This window comes from Saccopteryx leptura, chromosome 2 (genome assembly GCF_036850995.1).
Source record: "Saccopteryx leptura isolate mSacLep1 chromosome 2, mSacLep1_pri_phased_curated, whole genome shotgun sequence".
Taxonomy (NCBI): domain Eukaryota; kingdom Metazoa; phylum Chordata; class Mammalia; order Chiroptera; family Emballonuridae; genus Saccopteryx; species Saccopteryx leptura.
The window spans coordinates 70,546,555-70,573,132 of record NC_089504.1 but is presented as its reverse complement, the minus strand read 5'-3'; the positions used below and the strand labels follow the sequence as shown (position 1 = coordinate 70,573,132).

Here is a 26,578-nt window from a genome sequence, read left to right as displayed (position 1 = left end):
TATATATTCCACATTAGTTTTTGGACAAGGCTTCTAATTGGTCATGACATTAGCAACTTTAAATAGCATTTCATCAGTCATTATTTATAATGTATTGAAAAAGTACAGTATTATGGAAAAAGATAAACAGAAATTTTTGTTATATATTTACATTTTCTGTAATAGCAATCAAGGGAGAAGAGCAATCAATATCAAATTATATTATGTTTATGACAAATATACTAATCTAGTTATTGTATATATGAATAAAAATGAATATTGTAGACTATAGGTCTGTTTAAAAGTTCTTATAAATAAGAAAACAAGTGTTAGAATGCTATTTCAAATAATAGAGCTGTAAGAGCCCTCACATTGGGATAACCACTCCTGAGATTGAATTCTTGGTCCAGCTCTTAGTTGGGCAAGTTCGCTGATCCTGCTGAGCTTTTGTTCCACTAAGAAAAAAATGGAGACATGATACCAATAAATAATTCTTTGGTATATTGTATGTTCTATAGTAAGGCTTCATACATGGTAACTAAACTAAATTTTACTAAAGGAAATAAGTTTGCTTTGAAGTAAGTGCAACTCTAATAAGTTTTCTGTAAATTTGTTTCTTCTGAATGTACATTTTTTCTTAAATAATAAATTGCAGATTCCCAATATCTAATATGATTTAAAGTTTTTATTTGCAATCTTGTCTAGGATGAAAGTCTTCTTACCCCACTTTGTCTTCCTGGTATTTTTCTTTCAGAATTATAATATTGTTTCTTTTTCAATATCTGGAAAATTCTTTTGCTACAACCTGACTGCAGTTTGCAACACTACCTGGATCTCCATAAATGAAGAACTCTAGTAGAAGATATTTGATTCTCAGAACAATCTTAATTTGAGCACAATTAGAAGGAATATTTTTAAAAATGCAAGGTGACTGTCTATATCATAGAAGTATTGAGCCATTTTTTTAAGCCTGAAATGTCAAAGCCTTCCATTATAGTTCAGATTAATATAAAAGAAGGTCATATGCCAACATTCCAATTTATGAGAATATATGACTTGTATTAATCTAAATCATTGAAATTGTATTACCTTACAAATTTCTCTTGCTATAAGGGTTTCATCTTTTAACATATTAAATATTGATAGGCTATTTTTTAAAGACTGCTTAAAACATATTACAATATATAGAGATTATTTAACATTTTCAAAATTATATAAAAGAAAAATATAAATGAATGATGTATTCTTAGGTTCTCAAGGCAATTTAGGTAAACTTAAATACTCTAATTGTCAGAAAGTTTTAGAATTAAAAGCCTTATAAAAAAGTTTTTTCAGGCATGCATGAGCCTTCTTAGAAATGACTCCTCATTCCCCAGTCAAGCCTTCAGATGATGCAACCTCGAGGGAGATCACGACTGAAGCCATATGAACAACCTTGAGCCAGAACCACCCAGCTAGGCTATATCTGGATTCAATATTCTCAAAAGCTGTTTGATATCATAATAGTGGCTAAGTTATTTCTATTGAGATTTTTTATTTATGCTAAATTTTATTCATCTTGAAAGTTTTCATCTATTGAAAACTTTTATTTCAATAATTATAATGATTTAAATTTTGCATAAATATGTATTCTTTCTCCTATTTTATTGCAAGCTACCAAAATCCTCACAAAGTACATTATGGATTTTTGAATTTAATCTTTTTACTAAGGTCACAGAAAGAAGATAAATGGTTAGCCTGGTGATGATAATGAGTGCTTCAAAAGAATTACAGTGACCTCTTCAGAAGTGTCTGAGAAATTACTTCTAGGGAAATGATTACTAAGGTGAAATAACTGATGTTTTAATTGAGTGACAAAAATTATTGAATATTTCAGCTTTATAAGCCATTTAAATAATAAATGGCACAGACAATTATTCTAGCAAACTAATAGTAATTGGCTTAAGAATTAATATATTAAAGATATCAATTAATCCATCTGATCCAGTATATCATTTAAAGCCACTATTTCCAAGTTGATATTCTGTCTTAAAGATACAGTTATGCATATCAATGGAGTAGTGTTGTAATTCCCTACTATGACTTTATTACTGTTGATCTCTTCGTTATGTCTGTGAATATTTGTTTTATATATTTAAGTGCTCTTGTGTTAGGTACATAAATAATTTCAAGAATTATAGCCTTTTGTTGAATCAGTCCCTTCACTATTATGTGATGCCATTTCTTTTCTATTATTATACCCTGTTTGAAAGTCTTTTTGTCTGATTAAGTATTGTTACTTCTACTTTTTTTTCACTTCCATTATCATGCAATATTATTTTCCATCCCTCTACTTTTAGGCTGTTTGTGTATCCTTTGCTCTGAGGTAGGTCTTAAGATAGCCTACATATGATTTTTGTTTTCTTATTCATATGCTTTTGCTTGGAGTCTCTAAGCCATTAACATTGAAAGTGATTATTGATACGTAGGTATTTATTGCAATTTTACTCTTTATAACCATGTTCCTCTGTGTCTTTTTTCTTTTTCTTCTTTAAAAAAAGAAAAACCCTTGAACATTTCTTATAATACTGATTTGCCAGTAATGAACACATTTAGCTTTTGTCTGGAAAGCTCTTTATTTCTCCTTCAGTTTTAAAATGATAGTCTTGATGGTAAAGTTATCTTGGTTTAGGTACTTGCTTTTCATTACTTTAAGTATTTTGTGCCGGTCCTTTCAGCCTGAAATGTCTTTGTTGAGAAATCAACTTTTACAACTCAACATTATAAAAACAACCAATCCAATCAAAACATAGGCAAAGGATCTGAAAAAATACTTCTCCAAAGAGGACAATACAGAGATGGCCGATAGACATACAAAAAGATACTCAATGTCACTAATCACCAGAGGATACAAATTAAAAGTATAATGAGATAGCACTTCACATCTGCCAGAACAGCTATCATCAATAAATCAACAAACAACAAGTGTTGGCAAGGATTTGGGGAAATGGGAACCCTCATACACGGTTGGTAAGAATGAAAACTAGTGCAGCCACTGTGGAAAACAGTATGGAGTTTTCTAAAAAAAAATTAAAAATGAAACTGCCTTATAATCCAGCAATTTCATCTCTGGGAATATATCTGAAGAAACCTGAAACACTAAATTGAAAGAATATATGTACTTCTATGTTCATTGCGGCTTTCTTTACCATAGCTAATATTTGGAAGCAGCCCAAGTGCCCATCAATAGATGAGTAACTTAAAAATCTAAGGTAAATTTACACAGTGGAATACTACTTGGCCATAAAAAAGAAGCAAATGTTAGGTTTTGTGACATCATGAATGGACCTGGACACTATTGTGATAAGTGAAATAAGCCAGTCAGAGAAAGAAAAATACCATATGATTTTATTTCTATGTATAATTTAATGAGTAAAATAAACAAGCAAACAAGACAGAAACAGATCCATCTATACAGACAACAGACTGCCAGCTTCCAGAGGATCATGTTGTTGGGGAGACTAGGTGAAATAGGTGAAAGAATTTAGCAAGTAAAAAAAAAATAAACCCACACTCATAGACACAAACAACAGTATGGTAATTACCAGCGGGAAAGGAGTATGGGGGCAACATGAAGACAGTAAGGGGAGATAGATGGTGATGGATGGAGATAATTTGTAGCATGAACAACATAGGTGATGAATCATAGAATTATACATTGGAAACAATTTTATAAACCAATCTCACTTCCATAAATTCATTAAAGTTAAATTAAAAATAAAGATAATTGAGTTTTTGTATGCTGTCTTCCTTGATAATTGTGTATCCCATAATATTATAGGTATATAAGTATTTAAAATAAACATTGTTTTAAGACATTTTTTGTGTAGCAAATCCATCTGGATAATTTTCATCTTTTAAAATTTAGTTCAAAAAGGGGAAAAATGCCAATAAGTCATACTTTTTTTATATTCTCTTTTAACATTATTTGGTATTCATTTTCATAACTATTAGCACCTAAATTTATTTATTTTACCTCATAAATGAAATACACTCTATAATCACCATCAAAATGCAAAAAAGTCAATTAGTTCTACTTCTGAGCTAAAATAAAAATGCTGCGTCTTGGCTCTTATATATAGCAACAATAAAATGTTTTGTTCTTTATTAAAGTTCAAAGTTGTATCAAAGCAGTGTTTCTATTTTGTGAAAGATAAAAAGTGCTGACTTTGGAATTCTAATTCTAGCACTGACCTTCATGACTGCTCTTCCACATATTAGCAAAGTGACCTTGGACATGTCACAAACTTTATGAGTGCTGGTTTTCTTCTCTATAAAAGAGAATAATAACTGGCCCTTCTTAACTGCCTGATTTCTGAGAAGGGCAAAAGATACAATGGATATTAAAGCACTGTCAAAATTAAAGCAGTACTTTTATTGCTATTATTATAGCTCTTTTTTGTTTGTTTTTTTAGCATGTGTTTAATAAAAAGAGGATGCATTTTAGTGTAGCTACTGAGAATAAGTCACAATAGGTGATTCTATAGAAATTAATAAGAATAGGTATAGTAATCATTTACAATATTGACATTGATTCTGAATTAACATTATTGGGCTTGTGAAAAGTTTAAGAGGACGTTTAATGTTAGCTGACAAAACAGTCATTTGATTATTGTATATTATAAGATGTTTTATTCATGTTAGTTGAGGAATCTTGAACAAGTTAAAAGTGACATTTAAACCAGAATGGAGGAGTTAAGTGTGAATCAAGCTCATGTTTGCCAAAATTGGTACCTGGTATTCCTACAGATTTTATAGATAAAAATAATTTTTAAAGTTTATTCACACTAGCCATGTATTTTCTTCATCTAAGTCCTCGTGTTTTAAAGGCTATTACTGTAACAATTTTTGTACTGTGTTCATTTGGCGTTAATAGTTTACTGAGATAAAAGTTTGAAAATTTGAATATATTTCATTGCTAGAAAAACATAATTATTAGGAGAAATATTGGAAAAGAAAGAGAGTAAACTAAAATTAAGTGACATTCACAAAGGTAATCAGTATTATGTAGAAATGAAAGAACTACATTAGATCAAAATTAATGAAACCCTTCTTTAAACTGAAATTGTTCTTAAACCTTGGATTTCTTAACTGACTATAAATTTAAAGCTATAAACAGTGAATTTCGGGTTTAGAACAAATATTACTAAATAATTTATTTTTAAATGCTTCTTGTTTAAAGTATTATTTAAAGTCTAGCATGTGGCCCTGGCCAGTTGGCTCAGCGGTAGAGCGTCGGCCTAGTGTGCGGAGGACCCAGGTTCAATTCCCGGCCAGGGCACACAGGAGAAGCGCCCATTTGCTTCTCCACCCCTCCGCTGCGCCTTCCTCTCTGTCTCTCTCTTTCCCTCCCGCAGCCAAGGCTCCATTGGAGCAAAGATGGCCCGGGCGCTGGGGATGGCTCTGTGGCCTCTGCCTCAGGCGCTAGAGTGGCTCTGGTCGCAACATGGCGACGCCCAGGATGGGCAGAGCATCTGCCCCCTGGTGGACAGAGCGTCGCCCCATGGTGGGTGTGCCGGGTGGATCCTGATCCGGCGCATGCGGGAGTCCGTCTGTCTCTCCCTGTTTCCAGCTTCAGAAAAATGCAAAAAAAAAAAAAATAAATAAATAAATAAATAAAGTCTAGCATGTTTTCTAAATTTTTCTTCACATGGACTTTCCTCCTATGTGGTGTTGTTCAGCTTAGTGAAGTTGAAAGATTTACTTTACTCAATTCTAAAAAAAAAAGTTTTCAGAAGAAATGTAGATGTCTAGGTTAGATAGACTGATATAAGAGTCCATAACTCTATGGCACAGAATGAATTCTACTTGGACATCTTGATAATTTTAGTTATTTTGAAGAAAAACAACAAAAACCCTAGTTCAAAAGTTATTTGGCTAAAATTTTGTGCTCTCTGTATCCAGTGTTTTATTTATTTGCAGTTACTTTTGTTCAAAGTAATCGTTCTTTTAAAATTAGGAAACTGATGCTTTCTGTCTTATCCTTAATAAATATTTATTGGTATTTGATAATTATATTAATAGGGTAAATACAAATGATATTATTGTTTACAATGAGTCTTTTCTCTAGTGGTAATTGGCTACAGAATTGTGTTTAATATGCATACTACCAAGAGTCTTTCTTTATTAGTTAGAAATTTGTTACACTAAAATGGAGGGCAGTGAATGCAACTTAAATGGATTGTTGATATCTTTTCTTCAGTTGTATAGACATTTAACAAACCAGAGAAAATCATGTAACTTTAATTCATGGGGTACCACTGACTTTGAATCAAAAATACACATTTAAATCTTTTATTTGTCATTTATAACTTGGACAAATTACCTTAACTCTTACTGTCATCATCTACAAAATGAGACTAGTAAATATAAATATCTATCTCACAAGTCATTGAGAAGATTAAGCTGAAAAAAGCTAATAAAACACTACTTTGTAAATTATAAAGATCTACAGAAATGTTATTTGTTGTCATCATATTACTGTTATGTGGATATATAAATAATTGGCCATGACAAATGCAAAGGAGAAGCAGAGCCAGATCAACATAGGTAGAACCAGTCTGTTCTGATACCTTGATGTAATTTGCACTGCTCTAGACTAACTCTATTGAAAGATAAACTAAGGACATGACTAGGGAGAACTGTGGTGAGCTACCTTAGAATGAACAAAACAAGGCCCTTGATTTTTTGTTACAGAGGGTCCTGAGGTTACAACACAGTTCCGTTCCTAGGACAGTGGTGTAACCCAAATTTTCGTGTCAATTGTAACACACTCTAGCCTAAGTCACTTACCTATCCTAACACAGTTGCAAAGTCATTAACTAGAACACAAAAACATAACTGAACCAAAATTGGCATAGGTAAACATACTGGGGGATACCAACTCCCTCACTCATACCCCTGTTACTGCATATTCTTCTGCCGCGTGCAACCAAAATAGTTTGTTCACATAGTCCATAAATACAACACTAATGGTGTAAGCTGAAACACTCATGTCTCAATTTTTTCAAGTTTTTATAGGCGTAAGCATCATAGACTCAAGGGGTCATATGTCAAGACTGTGGTAACCCGAGGACGCCCTATATTCAAAAAGCCTGTGAAGTGTGACCATCATTCAAGAGATGACAACAAAACAACTTCCACTCATCACCTCATCTATGGAATCTCTATATTATGTTCAGTGGTTAATCTAGCTTCCAACTTTTCAAAGCAAGCATGTGTATTTTTCCCCATACCCCCTTGAATTCTGGTTTCCAAAGCTTAGTCTGTGAAAGGAAACAAAAAGCAAAATGAGCACATTTATTGTCTTTTTGGTAGGAAGAGAAGGTTCAGAAATTCCCTCTATAGGTTTTTTTGCTGTGAATTTAGAACAAATGGAAAACTGGTTGCTATGCACTGTTCCAGTGTTACAGGTAATAGTGCTGACAGAGTGTGAGGATAGTGTGCTGTAAGACACACTTGGCTCACATGCTGTTCTATCTGACTTAGTGAATATTAAACAGTAGGATCTTGATTCTTATCAGTCAGAAGGTGTCTTTTATTCCAAATAACCTCAATATATTGGGCCTAAAGAGACAGGGAGTTTTATGAAGATACTGATAGAATTTAATGGAGTCACTTATTCCATTCTTAGGAATGAGAACTACAGTTTACAGCCTTGTATAAAAGAAACTATAATAGATGTACAGTGGCGTCTTATTTTTATTTTATTTTATTATTTTTTTATTTTTTTACAGGGACAGAAAGAGTGTCAGAGAGAGGGATAGACAGGGACAGACAGACAAGAATGGAGAGAGATGAGAAGCATCAATCATCAGTTTTTCATTGTGAGACCTTAGTTGTTCATTGATTGCTTTCTCATATGTGCCTTATCCGTGGGCCTTCAGCAGACCAAGTAACCCTTTGCTCGAGCCAGCGACCTTGGGTCCAAGCTGGTGAGCTTTGCTCAATCCAGATGAGCCCGCGCTCAAGCTGGCGACCTTGGAGTCTCGAACCTGGGTCCTCCGCATCCCAGTCCGACGCTCTATCCACTGCACCACAGCCTGGTCAGGCAGTGGTATCTTATATTACTATCCCTTCTATCAAACAGATCATGTAGTAATATGTAATTTGGTGACTAAGAACATAACCTTGTTTATTTTGATTCACTGTTGTGTCCATTGGTTCTCTTGCCCTTAAAGTTTGTGCTTGATGGCTTGGTTCTTGCTTCAGTATTATTATTACTAGAGCTCAGAGAACAATATTAACATTAAAAATCTTTTATATTTATTTCTCTAGACATTTGGGCTGTCTTTCAGTTGGCTGTGTCTGCATAGAGCTGCAGATTTCAGACAATAATCTAAGACTTGTTAGTCTTTTTTTCAATAAATAGGTTTCTCCTGGAGTAATCTTTTTGATGTGTTGTAGTATTGTATTTCACATTTAAAGACAGGTCTTTGTGGGAATAGTATGATCCATTCTGTTAATATTTGTTTGAACATCTACTATGTGCCAAGCATAACAAAGAAGAAACCATAGAAAAAATAATTCTCTGTTGGAGTTTATCTATTTAGGAATAAACAATAAGTTAATAAATATGTCAAAAATGTTCAGGTGCTAAAGAGGCAATCAAGAGCAATAAAACAAAGGAACGGGATATGCCGAGAGGTGGATATTCAAATAGTGTGGTCAGGGATGATCCGACTGCTAACAGGATGCTTGTGCAAAGAGTTGAAAGAAGTGATAAAGACTGGTAGATATCTGGGGATAAGCTTCCAAGGTAGAGGAATATAGTGTTGGCAAAACCTCAGAGATGGGAGTATGTTTGGTAATCCAGAGGCACTGCAAGAAGTCAGTACTGATGAGATAGAGTATTCTTTGCTTTTTCTCTGAATGATGTAAGAAGCTATTGATTGGTCTTGAGCAGAATGTTGAAATCATCATTTATTTGTCAAATCTTTATTGGAAACCTTCTGTGTCTGACACTAATTTAGATAATAGGCATACATCAGTAATTCAAAATACAGGAATTCAAGTCATATTAATGAATATATTCTAGTGTATGGGGAAGGCATTGTTGTTTATTTTTGCCACTGTAACAAATTGCCACAATTTGTATGAATTCCACAAGCTAGATTTATTACCTTATAATTCCTAGGAAAGAAGTGTGTCACTGAACTGAAATCAAGGTATTGGAAGGGCCTTGTTTCTTTCTGAAGGCTCTCGGGTAAAATTTTTTCCTTCCGTTTTCCAGTTTCCAGAGGCTACATTCTTTCTGACTCAGTTCCCTCTTCCATCCTCAGAGAATCAATGTCTGGGTTAGTCTTTCTCACATTGCATCTCTATGGTTCTCTTTTCTGATTACTTCCTCTGTTTGTAAAGACCTTTGTGATACTTGATAACTGGAGACACTTGATAACCACAATAATATCACAATTTTTAGGTCAGTTGATTAACAATCTTAACATCACTTCATCTGCAACCTTAATTTCCCTTGCCATGTAACTACAGAATTTTAAGATTAATATGTAGACTTATTTCTGAGGCATCATTGTTCTGGCTGACACAGAGGTAAAATAAAGGTAATACATGTGATAATAAAAACATGCCCTTTTAGAAATAGGTTATAAGGGAAAGGGTGCTAGCCAAGAGCTTAGTGACTATGTAGCTCATACTGGTGTCTACCAGCTACAGCCAGTGTTTTCCAACCTTTTTTGTGCCATGCCCCACCTTAACCTTTCTAAAATTTTTATGTCTCCCCCTATGTAACATACATAATTTTTAACATTAAAAAATTGATTTGTTCACTTAATAAACATAAATGACAGGTTCTAGGAAGAAATCACTATGAAATTGTTTCAAAACACAGTAAGTAAAATTTCAAAACATATAATGAAAAACAGAAATTTAAATTCCAAATAATTTTAATACAGATTTTTCTATATTAATTTATTATTTTAATTTAGTGTGATCCTTGCACTTGATGCTTGCTGCACAGAGATTTTATATTAGGTTCCAATTTGGTTAGCTTTAGTCTCAAGTCTCCACGTTGTGTTATATCCAGCCGATTTCTTTTTTTTACCAGTAAATCATTTACAGCACTAAATCCACATTCAGCTAAAAATGAAGATGGAAATGGTAGCAATAGTTTTCTTGCACGTTTGGTTGAATTTGGGTATTTGATTTCTGTTTCCTCACAAAGCCATGCCATCGCTCCTTTGATATTAAATAAAGCTTTAACTGACTCATCATTTTGCAATTCTGCGAGTTCTTCTTGATACTGCATATTTGATATATCAGATAAATCCACTAACATTGGCTGCATCATCCATGTTGGGAAATCAATTTGTTTTAAATCAGAAAATCTTTCTTTTAAATCAGCCGATAGAATATTCAAATGATTGACAATAACAAGTAAAGCGGTATCAGTTACTTCACGTTTTTGGAGCCAATGAAACTGTTTAAAGTTTTTGTTGTTAATATGTTTGTGACATAACTCAATATTGGTAATGAAACCAAATATCTTTGCTTTTGCATCAACAAGAGTTTTATTTGTTCCTTGAAGTTGCTTATTTAATATATTTAATTTTTCAAAGATATCGGCTAAGTAACTCACAAATGCTTTACCATCTATTGTTAACAGATACTTCATTTCAGGTTTGTCGCTTAAAAAATCACTAAGAGTATCAAACAGTTCCATAAATCTTTTCAAACAGTTTCCTTTAGATAGCCATCTTACTTCAGTATGAAGTAAAAGTCTCACATGGTCTTCATTTTGTTCTTCACAAAATAGCTTGAAAAGACGCTCACATTTGGCACTAGCTTAAATAGTATTAACACACTTTATTACTGTATGTAATACTTCATTCAGAACAGGCAAGATGTTTTTAGCTACCAAGTTTTCCCTATGAATAACACAATGCACAAGAATCATTTCTGGATTCGCATCTTTCATCAATTTGAAGCAGCCATTTTTCTTGCCCATCATATTGGGAGCACCATCTGCAGCACAAGATGTTATATTTTTCATTGGTATATCATTGACATCTAAGTAGTTTTTTAGCTTATTATATATATCTTTGGAGGTAGTGGTGCTTTCTAATCTTTTACAGGACAACATTTCTTCAGCAAAATGTCCTTTATAAATATATCTTATGTAAGTTATCAATACTGCCTCACTGTCTCTCAAAGTTGATTCATCCATTTGCAAGGAGAATTTTCTTGTTTTCAGCTTTTCAATAAGTTGTTTTTCAATATCCTCACTCATTTCGTCTATTCTTCTGTTAACAGAATTGTTACTGAGTGGCATAGCTTTTGCATCTTTGTCATCTTTTTCAAGAACCGTTTTAAGAAATGCTGATATTGACAGTTTTATTAAATTCTCTCCTATAGTGTGATTTTCTCCAGTTTTAGCAATGAATAAAGAAATTTGATAACTAGCCTCAAGAACACAATTATTAGTTGAAGTATGAGCAGTAAATAGAGACTTTAATGTTCTTTTTTCAAAATTTTTCTTCAAATGCGCCTCAAGACAACCTCGTTTCATTGATTCATTGGTCAAGCATTGCCGGCATAAAAGACAAAAAGGAATCCGCTCATCGTGAACAGCGGGTATGAACCCAAATTTTAAATATTCCTCCGAATATTGACGAGTTTTTTTCTTGCTTGCACCACTTATTTTACTATGGGCTATAATAAAAATAAGATCAATTAAAAACTAATATTAAAATATGTGTTAAAATATATTCAATGTGACATAGAATAAACATATACTAAAAATTCATATTTATTTAAATGTATATAACATATTTACTACACTACCACCGCAAATCAAAAGGTATCTATATTTTTTCCACTTGACAAAATTTTCTGGAAAGTTATGCTTCTAAAATTAAAATTGTCATGCATGCACTATTATAACCCCAATAATATTTATAAAATATTATTGCTTTCTAGCCCTGATGAAAGAAGTACTTAATAAAGAGTTTACTATTGATAAAAATAAAATCAAATACTTACCAATTATATCTATACAATATATATATGTATATTTATTAAATCAACGAGCTTTTACAACAGTTTTGACTGACACTTATTTCAAATTAACACCAACTGAATGATGTGAAACACTACAGAAGTTGCGATGGGCCAATTAGGTGAGAATAACTGCGTTGTTTAGCAAGTTTTTAAAACGTCCGGGGTTCCCCGCAGCAGACGGCACGCTCCGCGGTGAACCCAGGACGAAGTTTACTTGACGACGCCAATCACCCAGTTGATATTTTGGTCTCGTCAAACAAAATTATACTTAATAATTATTTACCGCAATTATTTAAGAATTGCATTTTTTGTTAAATTTGGCACCGATATCTAGCATTGCATTTAAATGGCCCGGGGCGAAAGAGTTAAAGTCGTGTAGAGTCCATTTTCAAATTGCCCCCCTTAACTATCGAATTGCCCCCCTGTGGGGCGTGGGCCCCACGTTGGGAAACACCAAGCTACACTGTATGCAGTCAACCACAGAGCAATGCTGTATATATATATATTTTTTCCTTTTAAATTTGAAGTTGTTTTTATTGTAGCCTTTTGCCGGGCATTCCAAGGTAAGCTTTATCAAAATAGACTGCATATTTAAACATTATAATTTAAATTGGCATATTCTGTTTTGCTCTGTAGTTGACCATGAAAAAATATTAGAATGCTTAAGAAATAAACAAAACTTTTTAGTGGAAAATTATATTCACATTGGCCAGTAAATTTACTTTCTGTCATACTTGGAGTTAAATCTAAACCTTATTCTTGTATCTAGCCATTGAAATCACCATTCCTGCCTACACCTTTCTTTTCAATTTTACATTTGTTTGCTTAACGTCAGTCAGTCAGAGCAGCTTTCCTTGTTACTGAAACGTGCTGAGATTGTTTCTGCCATTTAGAACACTTCTCCCCAGTACCTGTTTTTCTTTTGGTTCCTTCCTAATACTTAAGCTCCAACTTAAGTTAATTACTCAATAATCACTAACTAATTTTCAGAAGCCTTTTTAGACTATTGAATATAAAACTTCCTCACTCAGCACCATTCAATACTCTTTTTAAAATGTTTTTATATTTTTATTATTTTTCTTCTAAGCAATATCACTGATATGTTTTTATCTCTATACACTATTTGTTTATTTAATGGAATTTATTGGGATGCAACTGGTTAATAAAATTATATTTTTCAAGTGTACTATTTCCTAATACATCATCTGCATGCTGAAATGTATGTATTTTTTAAATGGTCTTTCTCCCTATCCTTACAGTAAGTTGTATCTAAGCACTATTATCTCCTTAATGATTGACACATATCAGATACACAAAACAACTATTTTAAAGGATGATTGAATGAAATGTTGAGAATTTTGATCATATATATATTTTCATCATGTATGTGTATTTTTATTCTATACATATATATGTGTGTATGTATATATATTAATATATATTTTATATGTGTATATATATTTATTTATTTATTTTTTTGTCACAAGAGAAGGAAGTAGGAAAGAAGTAACATCTTTCCTTTAACCACAGATGGGGGAAAGGAAATCAAGGAGAAAATGGAATCAGGTAAGTAAATGAAAAGTATAATTAGGAAACGAGTTTCAGCCTCTAAATTAAAGCACAAATTTTCCTATTACTATAAAATACATCATTAACTAAGACCTAGGTTCATGAATGTAGAGGCAAATTAAATATTTATCGAACAAGTTATTTTTCCTTACCTGATATTGCTACCCATTAGTGGTAAAGTACATTTCTCTGATGTTACCTAATTTTGTAAATGTGGGGTGTGATGGGTGAGAAACAAGCACAGCTCTTTCCAGTGGCTTGCTTAATGTTTAAATTATTTTAAAATGAAGTGCTTGAATTACAGGTTTTGTGGAATCATCATCACTGACATTTGCATAGTATTTTTTAAAAGAGAATGTTTATTTGCACATTGATATTTTATCTTCACAAAAATTCCTGTAAGAGAGGCATAAGAATCCAATGTCTTCTTTAACAGAAAAGTTAAGTGACTGGTTCATCACCACTGAGCTGAACAGGACCGAGGCAGAACCAGATCCAGCCTGTAAGCTGCTGAATATGAAACTCTTCATAGACATGCTTCACATACACGTTCTTTGCAAACTGTGCAAGCTAGACAAATAATTGTCTTGTTTTTTAAGCATGTACCTTCAACCACTTATTTCAGCATGTTTATATTGAATGTTATTCTGATATGTAAAATGTTTAAGATACGGTGTTTATTAGCAATTCTGCCTTATTTTACATAATTTATTTTTACAATGCACCTGATAGATTTTAAATTTAAAGTGACAATCTTATTATGCTTTGTTAACCATTTACAACAAATATTTTCCATTGTGAGTAGCCAAGTGAATTGTTGCTTTGTTTTGTTTGTATACACAAAACAAAATGATAGTCTTTCTTAAATAACAATTACTGTATTTTGTGTCAGAGGTATCATGAGGCTTAATATGTATAAGTTTCAAAGCCCAAAATCTAAGCGATTAAAAGCTTCTTGGTATATTTTATTTCTAATAAAACAAGCAGCACACTAGAATTTGAAAAGACCCTTCTAATGCTGCACAATATATTCAGTTACTTGGAATGTAACCTGGGGTTCTGTCAAATATATCCTACATAAGACTGATGGGAAGCTGTAAATTTGGTATTTCACCTTGCTCTTACTTGCTTCCAATCCTTTCATCTTTAATAGTATCTAAAAGAGCTGTTTCTATATTTTGAAAATATGCTAGTTAAATTATAAATCAAACTAAGATATAAAAGAATATAAAATTAGTCATAATCCCTGAAAAAAATTATTTTTACAATTCTTTAAGAATTAACAGAATAAAAGGCAAATAGAATCCACTGATTTTGATAGCTTAGGTTATAAACAAGGTTAAGAAAAAAATTAAGTAGCCAAGGTTAATTAAAGTAATTATATTTATTTTTTTATATTTATTAAATATAGTATATAATATTTTTGCTTATGGATAGAACATATCATGCTCAAAAACATATTATCTTTACTTGATAAATTTATTTATCTATTTATTTTGCTTTATGGTTCATACACTGTATGAATATATTTTTTGTTCCATATAAACTAGTACAGTTAAGAAAATTCAAGTACGTTGTAGTTCAATAAAAATAAAGCATTTAAACAACAAAATAAAGAATTTAAAATTAAGTTAAGAAATACAGAAGAATCTATGAAATACCTATGAATCAATTTAACAAGAAACCAACAAAAGCTATATGCCAAAAATTATAAAATTTTACAGAAGGCCACAAAGAATACTGAATAATTGGTAGTTCAATCATGTTACTAAATAAGCAGACCTAATATTCCAAATATATATGTCTTCTGTACCATTTTTTTATATACTCAATATAATATTTTATTTTATATTTTAGCAAGAGAGAGAGAGAAAGAGAGAGGAGAGAGAGAGACAGCCAGGGACGGACAGAGAGATGAGAAATATCAACTCATAGTTGTGACACTTTAGTTCTTCTTTTATTGCTTTCTCATAAATGCCTTGAATGAGGGGCTCCAGCCAAGCCTGTGACCCCTTGCTCAAGCCAGTGACTTTGGGCTCAAGCCAGTGACCATGGGGTCATATCTATGATCTACACTCAAGGCTGCAACTTTACACTCAAGCTGGTGAGCATATGTGCAAGCCATTGAGCCTGCACTCAAGTTAGCAACCTTGGAGTTTCAAACCTGCGTCCTCAGCGTCCCAGACCAGCACTCTATCCACCGTGCCACTGCTTGGCCAGGCTATAGTCAGTATAGTTTTAATAATATGTCCCAACTCTTGGTAATTTAATGCTCATGATCAACTGAAAAAATAAATATCCAAGAATATAAGTATAGATCCCCAAAAAGCAATATAGAAAAACAAATTAAAGGAAATACACTATACTAGATAACCAAACTTTATATCAAAGTTAGAGTAATATTTGCAGATAAATTAGTAGAACTTACTGAAATATTGAGAGATAGATATATATTTCTATGGGAATTTAGGGGTTAAAGGTGACAGGGAACAGTTGGCTTATTTCATAAATGATAATGTGGCAGCTAACAATGTATCTAGAAAGTAATGTAAAATTAGATCTTTACCTCATAGCATTAAACATTTTAATGATTTATGGTCCTAAAGAGTACTTTAAAGGCATAGAAGAAAATGCCTTTGAAAGAAAACAAATTTTATTTTTCAATATAATGTGTGGAAAATCTTTTAAAGAATGAATGAAACTTAGAAACTATAGTGGAAAAAGATAAATTTGACAAAAAAACCCACAAAGATATACAACTATAAAATGTCTGTATAGTGAAAGATTCTCATAAACAAAATTAAAAAGTACATTAGTTCAGATTCACTAAAAGCAAACCCTAAGTGAGAATTGTCGGTGGAGGCTTCAGATCAGAAATTAGAAGAAAATTTAGAGAGAACAAGAAAGGAGGTATGAGTAGGAAGAGTCTTGAATTTTCAACTGTACAGTTACAAGCTAATTTCTACCAGTATGATACAGAGTCCTCCAGACATAGTCACATATAGAAAACTACCAGTTCTCACTGGAATGGACTTGCCTTAGTATCCCTACCTGCTCACTGTCGGGGGCAGCTCTCAGTAAGCATCTTATGTAAGTGAACTTGACAGTTAGTTAATCCAGCTGGGAAGCACTAGGACATGAATCAATATTGTTCTCCATAGAGGGAGATCTGAGTAGCACATTTAATTTCTATTTCTTAAGATAGGGGGGAGAATATAAACATAAATCATTAAGAATAATATAACTCAACAGAAATGGATAAGGATATGAGCAGATCTGAATGTAAAAAATGTATTTGTATCATTTTTAAAAATCTATGAAAATATGTTTACCTTTGTTTAAGCAAAGAGCTTTTATATCAAAGAAAGATGAAGTCAAGTGATAGTTAAATAGAAGTTTTTACAAAACTTTGGCAAAAACATTAAAAGATTTAAATTAATCTGTATTATATATGGCAGTAAGCAATTTTGAAGGGCAGTTGGGTCATAATTCTAAAAATTGAAGTTACAGCTTTTTTTGCTGAAGTTTAATTCCGGTTTTCTAGTGCCTTATTATTTATAATGGTTAAAATATTGCAGATATCCTAAATGCCTACTACTAAAAGAATGGTTAGGTAAAGTTGAAATTTTTTGCCTCAGTTTCCAAATCAACAAAATTGTTACAATTCCTAACTCATATCATAGATTTTTTTTGGGGGGGGGGTATGTAGATTGTATGTCTTTTAAAGTACTCAGAATACCAACCTGCATACAGTGTGTACTCTATTTTATAGTATTCATTAACACTATGGAATAGTATGGAACTAAAAAAGAATTAGACAAGTAAGCATATACTGCTGAAATTCTTGGTTTTAATTGACTTAAAAGAGCAAGTGGCAGAAAAATTATATTTTAGAGTGTATATTTATGTGTACAGAAAAATATCTGAACAGATAGCCTATTAATTGTTAATAATGATTCACTTGGGAGAATGAGAAAATTTTAAAGGTGAAGGCTTTCAGTATTTACCCAATAGAGTTCTGTATTTTGGATTGTGGTTTAAAAAGAGCAGCACTTTTTAAATTTAATTTCTGAATTTAAGAAAAATGAATGGTATTAGTAATATTCTAAATCATTACATTAAATTAACTTTGCACTTAGAGGAACACACAAAAATGAACAAAATGTCCTTTGAAACTAAGTATCTCCCTTAAAAATATATTAAATATAACCCGGACATCATTTACCCAATGTTTATTCATCCTTTTAGAGAGAATACATATTTGCTCTTGATTACTGTTTTGTATTTTCCTACCAAGGCTTAAAATTTTTAGAGACTTTGTATCTCTGTCACTGTAAAAATGGAAAATGAGCCTGACCAGGTGGTGGCACAATGGATAGAGCATCAGACTGGGATGCAGAGGACTCAGATTTGAAAGCCCGAGGTCCTGGCTTGAGTGTGGGCTCATCTGGTTTGAGCTCAAGCTCACCAGCTTGAGAATGAAGTCGCTGGCTTGAAGCCCGAGGTCGCTGGCTGAAACTCAAATTGGCGGGCTTGAGCAAGGGGTCACTCCAACTGTTGTAGCCCTCCCCGCACCAAGGCACATATGAAAAAGCAATCAATGAACAAGCAGTCAAAAAGCAACTAAGATGCTGCAATAAAGAATTTATGCTTTTCATCTCTTGCCCTTCCTGTCTGTCTGTCCCTGTCTTTTTTTCTGACTCTGTCTCTGTCAATAAATAAATAAATAAATAAATAAATAAATAAATAAATAAATAAATAAATGGAATGGAAAATGAAAGTCTAATCAGAAATTAATGATATAGTTGGAAATTAAAAGACGAATGGATCTACTTGTGTTGAACTGACCAATTTAAAATAAATAAATAAAAATTATTGTAGAACATAAACAACCCCTTCCTTATTCTGAAAAATGCTTGTCAAGCCATATCCTTCAAATGTTTTATGGAAATCGTAGTGGCTGCCACCATGATCAATTGGTTGTGTACATGATTTAAACCAAAACAAGAATAATGTTCTATTTATTCAGACAAACCAATTGAAATATAGACAATTTATGACACACACTTTACCAATAAGAATGCTTTCCCAGAATTATGTAATTGTGAAGGAATCTCTCCTTTAGTTGCTAAGTTTTTAGTGTATGAGTCAAATCTGAATTGGTCATGTCCATGTTTCACAACTTGCCCTGTTCTGTGTGGAAAATATTTAAAACAAATATGAAAAGAAAACGATGTGGGGCAGTGAGGATGGGAGTGGGGGTGGGGAGATACAAGGGAAGATATTTTAATGACATCCAAGCTCCCTGTCTAATTGTTTCAATGGGAATTTCTTCTATGAACTGTGGGGTGGGAGAGGAGCAAGTCTTGGGAGTAGCACACCTCTTTATCTCAGAAAATAGACTGAGAGCTCTATGATAATGGTCACTTTTTCTTTTGGGCAATGTATGATACAACCTATAGACAGGGAAAAAAAACAGTTAAGCAAGTTGATAACGATTTTCTTGCTATTCTCATAAGTAATTATTAATTTATTTGCCAACTAAACTGTCTGTAGTCTTATCTTTAGTTTTCAATGTATTACTGACAAGGAACTTTGCCCAGCAGTTGCAGTGTCTCAGGAAACCTAAGAAAAGACAAGGATAAAATCTTACTGGTAAGAACTTTGTAAATTTCATTGATCTCTTGGATCTAAGATATACCAAGGGAAAAAGTGAAAGATCTCTTTCAGCATAACTTGACACAGAGTTACATATAGCTTTGAAATAATTCCCATTAATATACACCAAGAAACTGTCTATAATGACTATTATTTTTTTTAACAATTAGCTTGGGAGAGGAAAAAGAAGAAATAATTTATTAATTACAAGGCAATTAAAGATAATTTATCTCTTTTTATATCCAGGTCAAAGAGGAATTCTAAAGCCTTCCCAGGTATCTACACATCTTATTTTCTTAGATTTCAATATTAAAACTCTGTAAACATAATGCATAGTTATATTTTTCACATACAATTTTCATACTTACTTTGCTAATTGTAAAATGGAAGAAGGCAATTCAAGTCCTGTTCGAACTAAAAATATAATATTAACCATGAAGTCAACTTTAAAAAAAATAATTGCATGAACATCTTTGGGTAGTTTAATCATTGTTGCAAAACTCAGGATTCTCATAATAGGTAAAAAGATGTTGAACAAGATACTCAAATTCTTTTTAACTTCAAAATACTATGAAGGTATAATTCAAGATATATCATTTAGCAGGGCTAAATAATAATTGATTCCATGTTATTTAGAAAGAACACACATTAATTAATCTTTCTTGAAAAATATAGTTGTTGTGAGGGCTTTTATCTTTTTTATTATTTTCTTAATGTGGATTTATGAAGTTGTTCTCCCATAAATTTAGCAAATGACCTTAAATTATTGGCCTAAGCAGAACATTTGTGAAATCAAGTTTCAACTAAGATAGTTCTTTCTTCTCAAATTTTGTAATTATTTCTTTATTGCTCCCTTTGCTTTCTTCTATTTAATGCAACTCATAGATTTGTAAATATATACATATATGTGTATGTGTTTACATTTATGTCTGTGTGCATGCAAATAACAAAAAATGTTCATATCACCTTAACAGAAAGGCCTTTGCTTCTATTGCTATGTTCTATGGTGGTTGCTTAAAAAGGATAATATCTCAAACTGCAATGGGGTCACCTACATTCAATTAAACCCGACTCACTGGTTTTGCTTGGTTTTCTATCCCTCTTGTCCATTTACACTATTTTTTTAAATTTTTTAATTTAATTTATTGTGTTTACATAGATTCTGGTGTCACCCCGAATGAATTCCCCCCTCCCCCGTGTTCCCCTCAGCATCTCCCTTATCCTCCTCCCCACAGATTCTCCCCCTTCCCTTCAGGTTTATCCCATTCTATCATCCTCTTTCCCTCTGTCCTCTTTTCCTCTGTTCCCTTTGATCCCTCCTCTGTCTCAGTTCCATTCCTCAGTTCACATTGTTCCTTGGATTCCTCAAATGAGTGAGGTCATATGATAGTTTTCTTTCTCCGCCTGGCTTATTTCGCTCAACATAATAGTTTCCAGGTCCACCCATGTTGTCTCAAAAGGTAATATTTCTTTCCTTTTCATGGCCCCATAGTATTCCATCATATATATGTACCACTGCTTTTTAATCCACTCGTTCACTGATGAACACTTGGGTTGTTTCCAGATCTTTGCTATTGTAAACAATGCTGCCATAAACATGGGGTGCATTTCTTTTTTTGAGTCAGTGATATGGTGTTCTTGGGATATATTCTTAAAGGTGGGATGGCTGGGTCAAAAGGCAGTTCCATTTTTAGTTTTTTGAGGAATCTTCATACTGTTTTCCACAGTGGCTGCATCTGTCTGCATTCTCACCAGCAGTGCAGGAGGGTTCCCTTTTCTCCATATCCTCGCCAGCACTTCAGCGCCATTCTGACTGGTGTGAGGTGGTATCTCATTATGGTTTTATTTTGCATTTCTCAATGATTAGTGATGTTGAACAGTTTTTCATCTGTCTATTGACCATCTGTATGTCCTCTTTGGAGAAGTGTCTATTCATTTCTTTTGCCTATTTTTTTATTGGATTGTTTATTTTCCTGGTGTTGAGTTTTACGAGTTCTTTATAAAATTTGGTGATTAACCCCTTATCAGATGTATTGTTGAATACGTTCTCCCATTGTGTGGTTTGTCTTTTTATTCTGTTCATATTGTCTTTAGCTGTACAAAAGCTTTTTAGTTTCATAAAGTCCTATTTGTTTATTCTGTCTTTTATTTTCCTTGCCCATGGAGATAAATCAGCAAATATATTGCTGTGAGAGATGTTGGAGAGTTTACTGCCTATGTTTTCTTCTAAGTTGCTTATGGTTTCATGGCTTACATTTAAGTCTTTTATCCATTTTGAGTTGATTTTTGTGAATGGTGTAAGTTTCTGGTCTAGTTTCATTTTTTTGCATGTAGCTGTCCAATTTTCCCAACTTCATTTGTTAAAGAGGCTGTCTTTACTCCATTGTATGTTCTTACCTCCTTTGTCAAATATCAATTGTCCATAAAGATGTGGATTTATTTCTGGGTTCTGGGTTCTGTTCCATTGATCTTTATGCCTTTTCTTATGCCAGTACCAAGCTTTTTTGAGTACAATGGCCTTGTAATATAACCTGATATCAGGAAGTATGATACCTCCCACTTTATTCTTTTTTTTCAAGATTGCTGAGGCTATTCGTGTTCTTTTTTCGGTTCTATATAAATTTTTAGAATATGTGTTCTATATCTTTGAAGTAGTTCATTGGTATTTTAATTGGTATTGCATTGAATTTATAAACTGTTTTGCATAATATAGACATTTTAATGATATTTATTCTTCCAATTCATGAACACTGTATATGCTTCCACTTGTTTATATCTTCCTTGATTTTTTTTATCAATGATTTATAATTTTTCGAGTACAAGTCTTTAATCTCCTTGGTTAATTTTACTCCTAGGTACTTTATTTTGTTGTTGTTGCAATAGTGAAGGGGATTGTTTCCTTAATTTCTCTTTCTGACAGTTCTTTGTTGGTATATAAAAATGCCTCTGATTTCCGTGTATTAATTTTATATCCTGCCACTTTGCTGAATTCATTTATCAGGTCCAGTAGTTTTTTGACTGAAACTTTAGGGTTTTCTATATACAGTATCATATCACCTACAAATAGTAGTTTTACTTCTTCTTTTCCTATTTGGATGTCTTTTATTTCTTCTTCTTGTCTGATTGCTGTGGCTAGGACTTCCAGAACTATGCTGAATACGAGTTATTCAGCATAACTGGTGAAAGGGGGCACCCCTGCCTTGTTCCTGATCTTAAGGGAATTGCTTTTATTATTGCCCATTGAGTATGATGTTGGCTGTGGGTTTGTCATAGATGGCCTTTATCATGTTGAGGTATGTCCCCTGTATTCCCACTTTGCTGAGAATTTTGATCATGAATGGGTGCTGGATTTTATCAAATGCTTTTCTGCATCTATTGAAATTACCATGTGGTTTTTCTCCTTCCTTTTGTGTTGGGGACTGAATAAATAAACAGGGTATTTTTGAAATCTGGACAGAAGTGCTGGACCCAAACCTCACCTCATTTACCTAGTTAACAAAGAACTACACCTGATTCTCATCTGTCTTACCCATGTTCTCCGGTGGAGGCTGAAAGCTAGTTTCTTTTTTTTTTTTTCTCATTAAACTTTGCTTTAATGAGTCTCAAAATTCTGTGACTGGTTTTTGGTCAAGTTGTTTTCATTAAAAAGTATTGATTTGTAAAAACTAATAACTTAAATACTGCCACACAACCAAAAGCCAAATGGTCCACAAAACATTCTCCTTTCCTTCTGAAGGTTTTACAATGCATTGTAATCATTAATCAGTCTTTTACTATTAAACTTAAATGACCAATTGGCCCTGGCCGGTTGGCTCAGTGGTAGAGCGTCGTCCTGGCGTGCAGAAGTCCCGGGTTCGATTCCCGGCCAGGGCACAGAGGAGAAGCACCCATTTGCTTCTCCACCCCTTTCCCTCTCCTTCCTCTCTGTTTCTCTCTTCCCCTCCTGCAGCCGAGGCTCCATTGGAGCAAAGATGGCCCGGATGCTGGGGATGGCTCCTTGGCCTCTGCCTCAGGAGCTAGAGTGGCTCTGGTCGCAACAGAGCGATGCCCTGGAGGGGCAGAGCATCGCCCTCTGGTAGGCAGAGCGTCGCCCCTGGTGGGCGTGCCGGGTGGATCCCGGTTGGGCGCATGCGGGAGTCTGTCTGACTGTCTCTCCCTGTTTCCAGCTTCAGAAAAATACAAAAAAAAAAAAACAAACAAACTTAAATGACCAATTGAGACAAATAGTTCTGAGACCATTCTTCCACCTCTGATTAAGACTGGGGTAGAAGGTATTGGGGATAGTATCCATTTCGACTTCTGAGCTTTCTGGGCAGACTTGGTGACTTTGCCAGCTCCAGATGCCTTCTTATCCACCGCTTTGATGACACCCACAGCAACTGGCTGTCTCATGTCACGAACAGCAAAACAGCCCAGAGGAGGATAGTCAGAGAAGCTCTCAACACACATAGGCCTGCCAGGATCCATGTCAACAATGGCAGCATCACCAGATTTCAAAAACTTTGGGCCATCTTCCAGCTTTTTGCCAGAACGGCGGTCAATCTTCTCCTTCAACTCAGCAAATTTGCAAGCAATATGAGCTGTGTGACAATCCAACACAGGTGCATAGCCAGCACTGATTTGGCCTGGATGGTTCAGGATAATCACCTGAGCTGTGAAGCCAGCTGCTTCCATTGGTGGGTCATTTTTGTTGTCACCAGCCACATTGCCACGTCGAACATCTTTGACAGACACGTTCTTGACATTGAAGCCCACATTGTCCCCACGAAGAGCTTCACTCGAAGCTTCATGGAGCATTTCAACAGACTTGACTTCAGTTGTAACATTGACTGGAGCAAAGGTGATCACCATGCCAGGTTTGAGAACACCTGTCTCCACTCGGCCCACAGGTACAGTACCAATACCACCAATTTTGTAGATATCCTTGAGGGGCAGGCACAGGGGCTTGTCAGTTGGACGAGTTGGTGACAGGATGCAATCCAGAACTTCAAGCAGTGTGGTTCCGCTGGCACTGCCATCTTTACGGGTAATTTTCCATCCCTTGAACCAAGGCATATTAGCACTTGGCTCCAGCATGTTATCACCATTCCAACCAGAAATTGGCACAAATGCTACTGTGTCAGGGTTGTAGCCAATTTTCTTAATGTAGGTGCTGATTTCTTTAACAATTTCCCATATCTCTTCTGGCTATAGGGAGGCTCAGTGGAATACATTTTGTTAACACCAACAATCAGTTGTTTCACACCCAGTGTGTAAGCCAGAAGGGCATGCTCACAGGTCTGCCCATTTTTGGAGATACCTGCTTCAAATTCAACACCAGCAGCAACAATCAGGACAGCACAGTCCGCCTGAGATGTGCTTGTAATCATGTTTTTGATAAAGTCTCTGTGTCCTGGGGCATCAATGATGGTCACATAATACTTGCTGGTCTCAAATTTACACAGGGAGATATCAATGGTGATACCACACTCATGTTCAGCCTTCAGTTTATCCAAGATCCAGGCATACTTGAAGGAGTCCTTCCCCATCTTGGCAGCCTCCTTTTCAAATTTTTCAATGGTTCTTTTGTCAATCCCACCGCATTTGTAGCTCAGATGGCCAGTAGTGGTTGACTTGGCGAAATCTATGTGTCCAATGACTACGATGTTAAAATGAGTCTTTTCCTTTCCCATTTTGACCTTGACTTAGTGGTGGTTTTCACGACACCTGTTTTCTGGCTGCAAATCTGTTGCAAAAAAGCTGAAAGTTAGTTTCTTATTAGTGTAAAGTGGATTTTCATGGTATGGTGGAGGTTGTCTTTGAGTTGCCTTGGAAACTTAATTGAATTGCTGATGGACCACATTATGTTCTATGAATAAAAGTGGATGTGTTTCTGGGAGCAGGAAAGTTACACCTAAGGAACAGTAGAGACTGTTTGCCATGATATCCTCCTGTACCCATCTCTGTGTGTGTATATATGTGTGTGTGTATGTGTGTGTGTATATATATATATATCCACATATGTGTATATATATATACATATGTGTGTGTGTATATATATATATATATATATATATATATATATATATATATATATATATCTTCAAGTCCCTGTCTATCATTTATTTCAATTCCATACCTTTTCCCATTCAAAGATCCCATAATATACTTGTCATGGCTGGACTGTGACACTTTTGTTTATGTGATGAATCACATTTATTGATTAGCGAATATTGTACCAGCCTTGCCTCCCCAGAATAAATTCCACTTGATCATGATGTATGATTTTTATATATATATTGCGAAATTCAGTTTGCTAATATTTTGTTGAGGATTTTAGCATCTAAATTCATCAAGGATATTGGCATAAAATTTTCTTACTTTGTGTTGTCTTTGCCTGGTTTTGGAATCAGAATTATGTTTACCTCATAAAAGGAGCTTGGAAGTCTTCCTTTTTCTTGAGTTTTTGAAATAGCTTGAAGGATAGAAATTAGTTCTTCCTTGAATATTTGGTGGAATTCACCTGTGAAGCCATCTAGCCCAGGCCTTTTGTTTGTTGGGAGTTTTTTGATAACTGTTTTGATCTTATTTGTTGTCATCGGTGTGTTTATGTTTTCTGATTCTTTCAGATTTATTTTTGAAGGATCATATATATCAAAGAATTTGTCCATTTCACCTAGGTTGTCTAATTTTTTGCAATACAGTTCTTCATAGTATTTTCTTACAGTATTTTGTATTTCTGTTGTGTCAGTTGTTATTTCTCCACTCTCATTTCTGATTTTATTTGAGTCCTCTCTCTTTTTTACTTGGTGAGTCTAGTTAAAGGTTCATCTGTCTTGTTTACTCTTTTTGCCTGACCAGGTGGTGGTGCAGTGGATAGAGCGTCAGACTGGGATGCAGAGGACTGAGGTTCGAGACCCCAAGGTTGCCAGTTTGAGCATGGGCTCATCTGGATTGAGCATAAAGCTCACCAGCTTGGACCCAAGGTCACTGGCTCAAGCAAGGGGTTACTCGGTCTGCTGAAGGCCCATGCTCAAGGCACATATGAGAAAGCAATCAATGAACAACTAAGGTGTTGCAACGAAAAACTAATGATTGATGCTTCTCATCTCTCTCCATTCCTGTCTGTCTGTCCCTATCTATCCCTCTCTCTGAGTCTCTCTCTGTCCCTGTTAAAAAAAAAAAAAGAACCAGCTCTTGGTTTCATTGATCCACTGTATTTTTTTTAGCCTCTTTGTCATTTATTTTCACTCTGATCTTTATTATTTCTACTACCTCTGGGTTTTACTTACTGTTCTTTATCTAGTTCTTTTAGATGCAGGGTTAAGTTGTTTATTTT

The 26,578-nt window shown here is 34.1% G+C and overlaps 1 pseudogene; it reads right to left on the bottom strand.

The window, feature by feature from the left end:
* Positions 1-24,947, bottom strand: part of LOC136391380 (elongation factor 1-alpha 1 pseudogene) — a 49,869-nt pseudogene extending 24,922 nt beyond the window's left edge.
* Between the last annotated feature and the right edge of the window lie 1,631 nt (positions 24,948-26,578).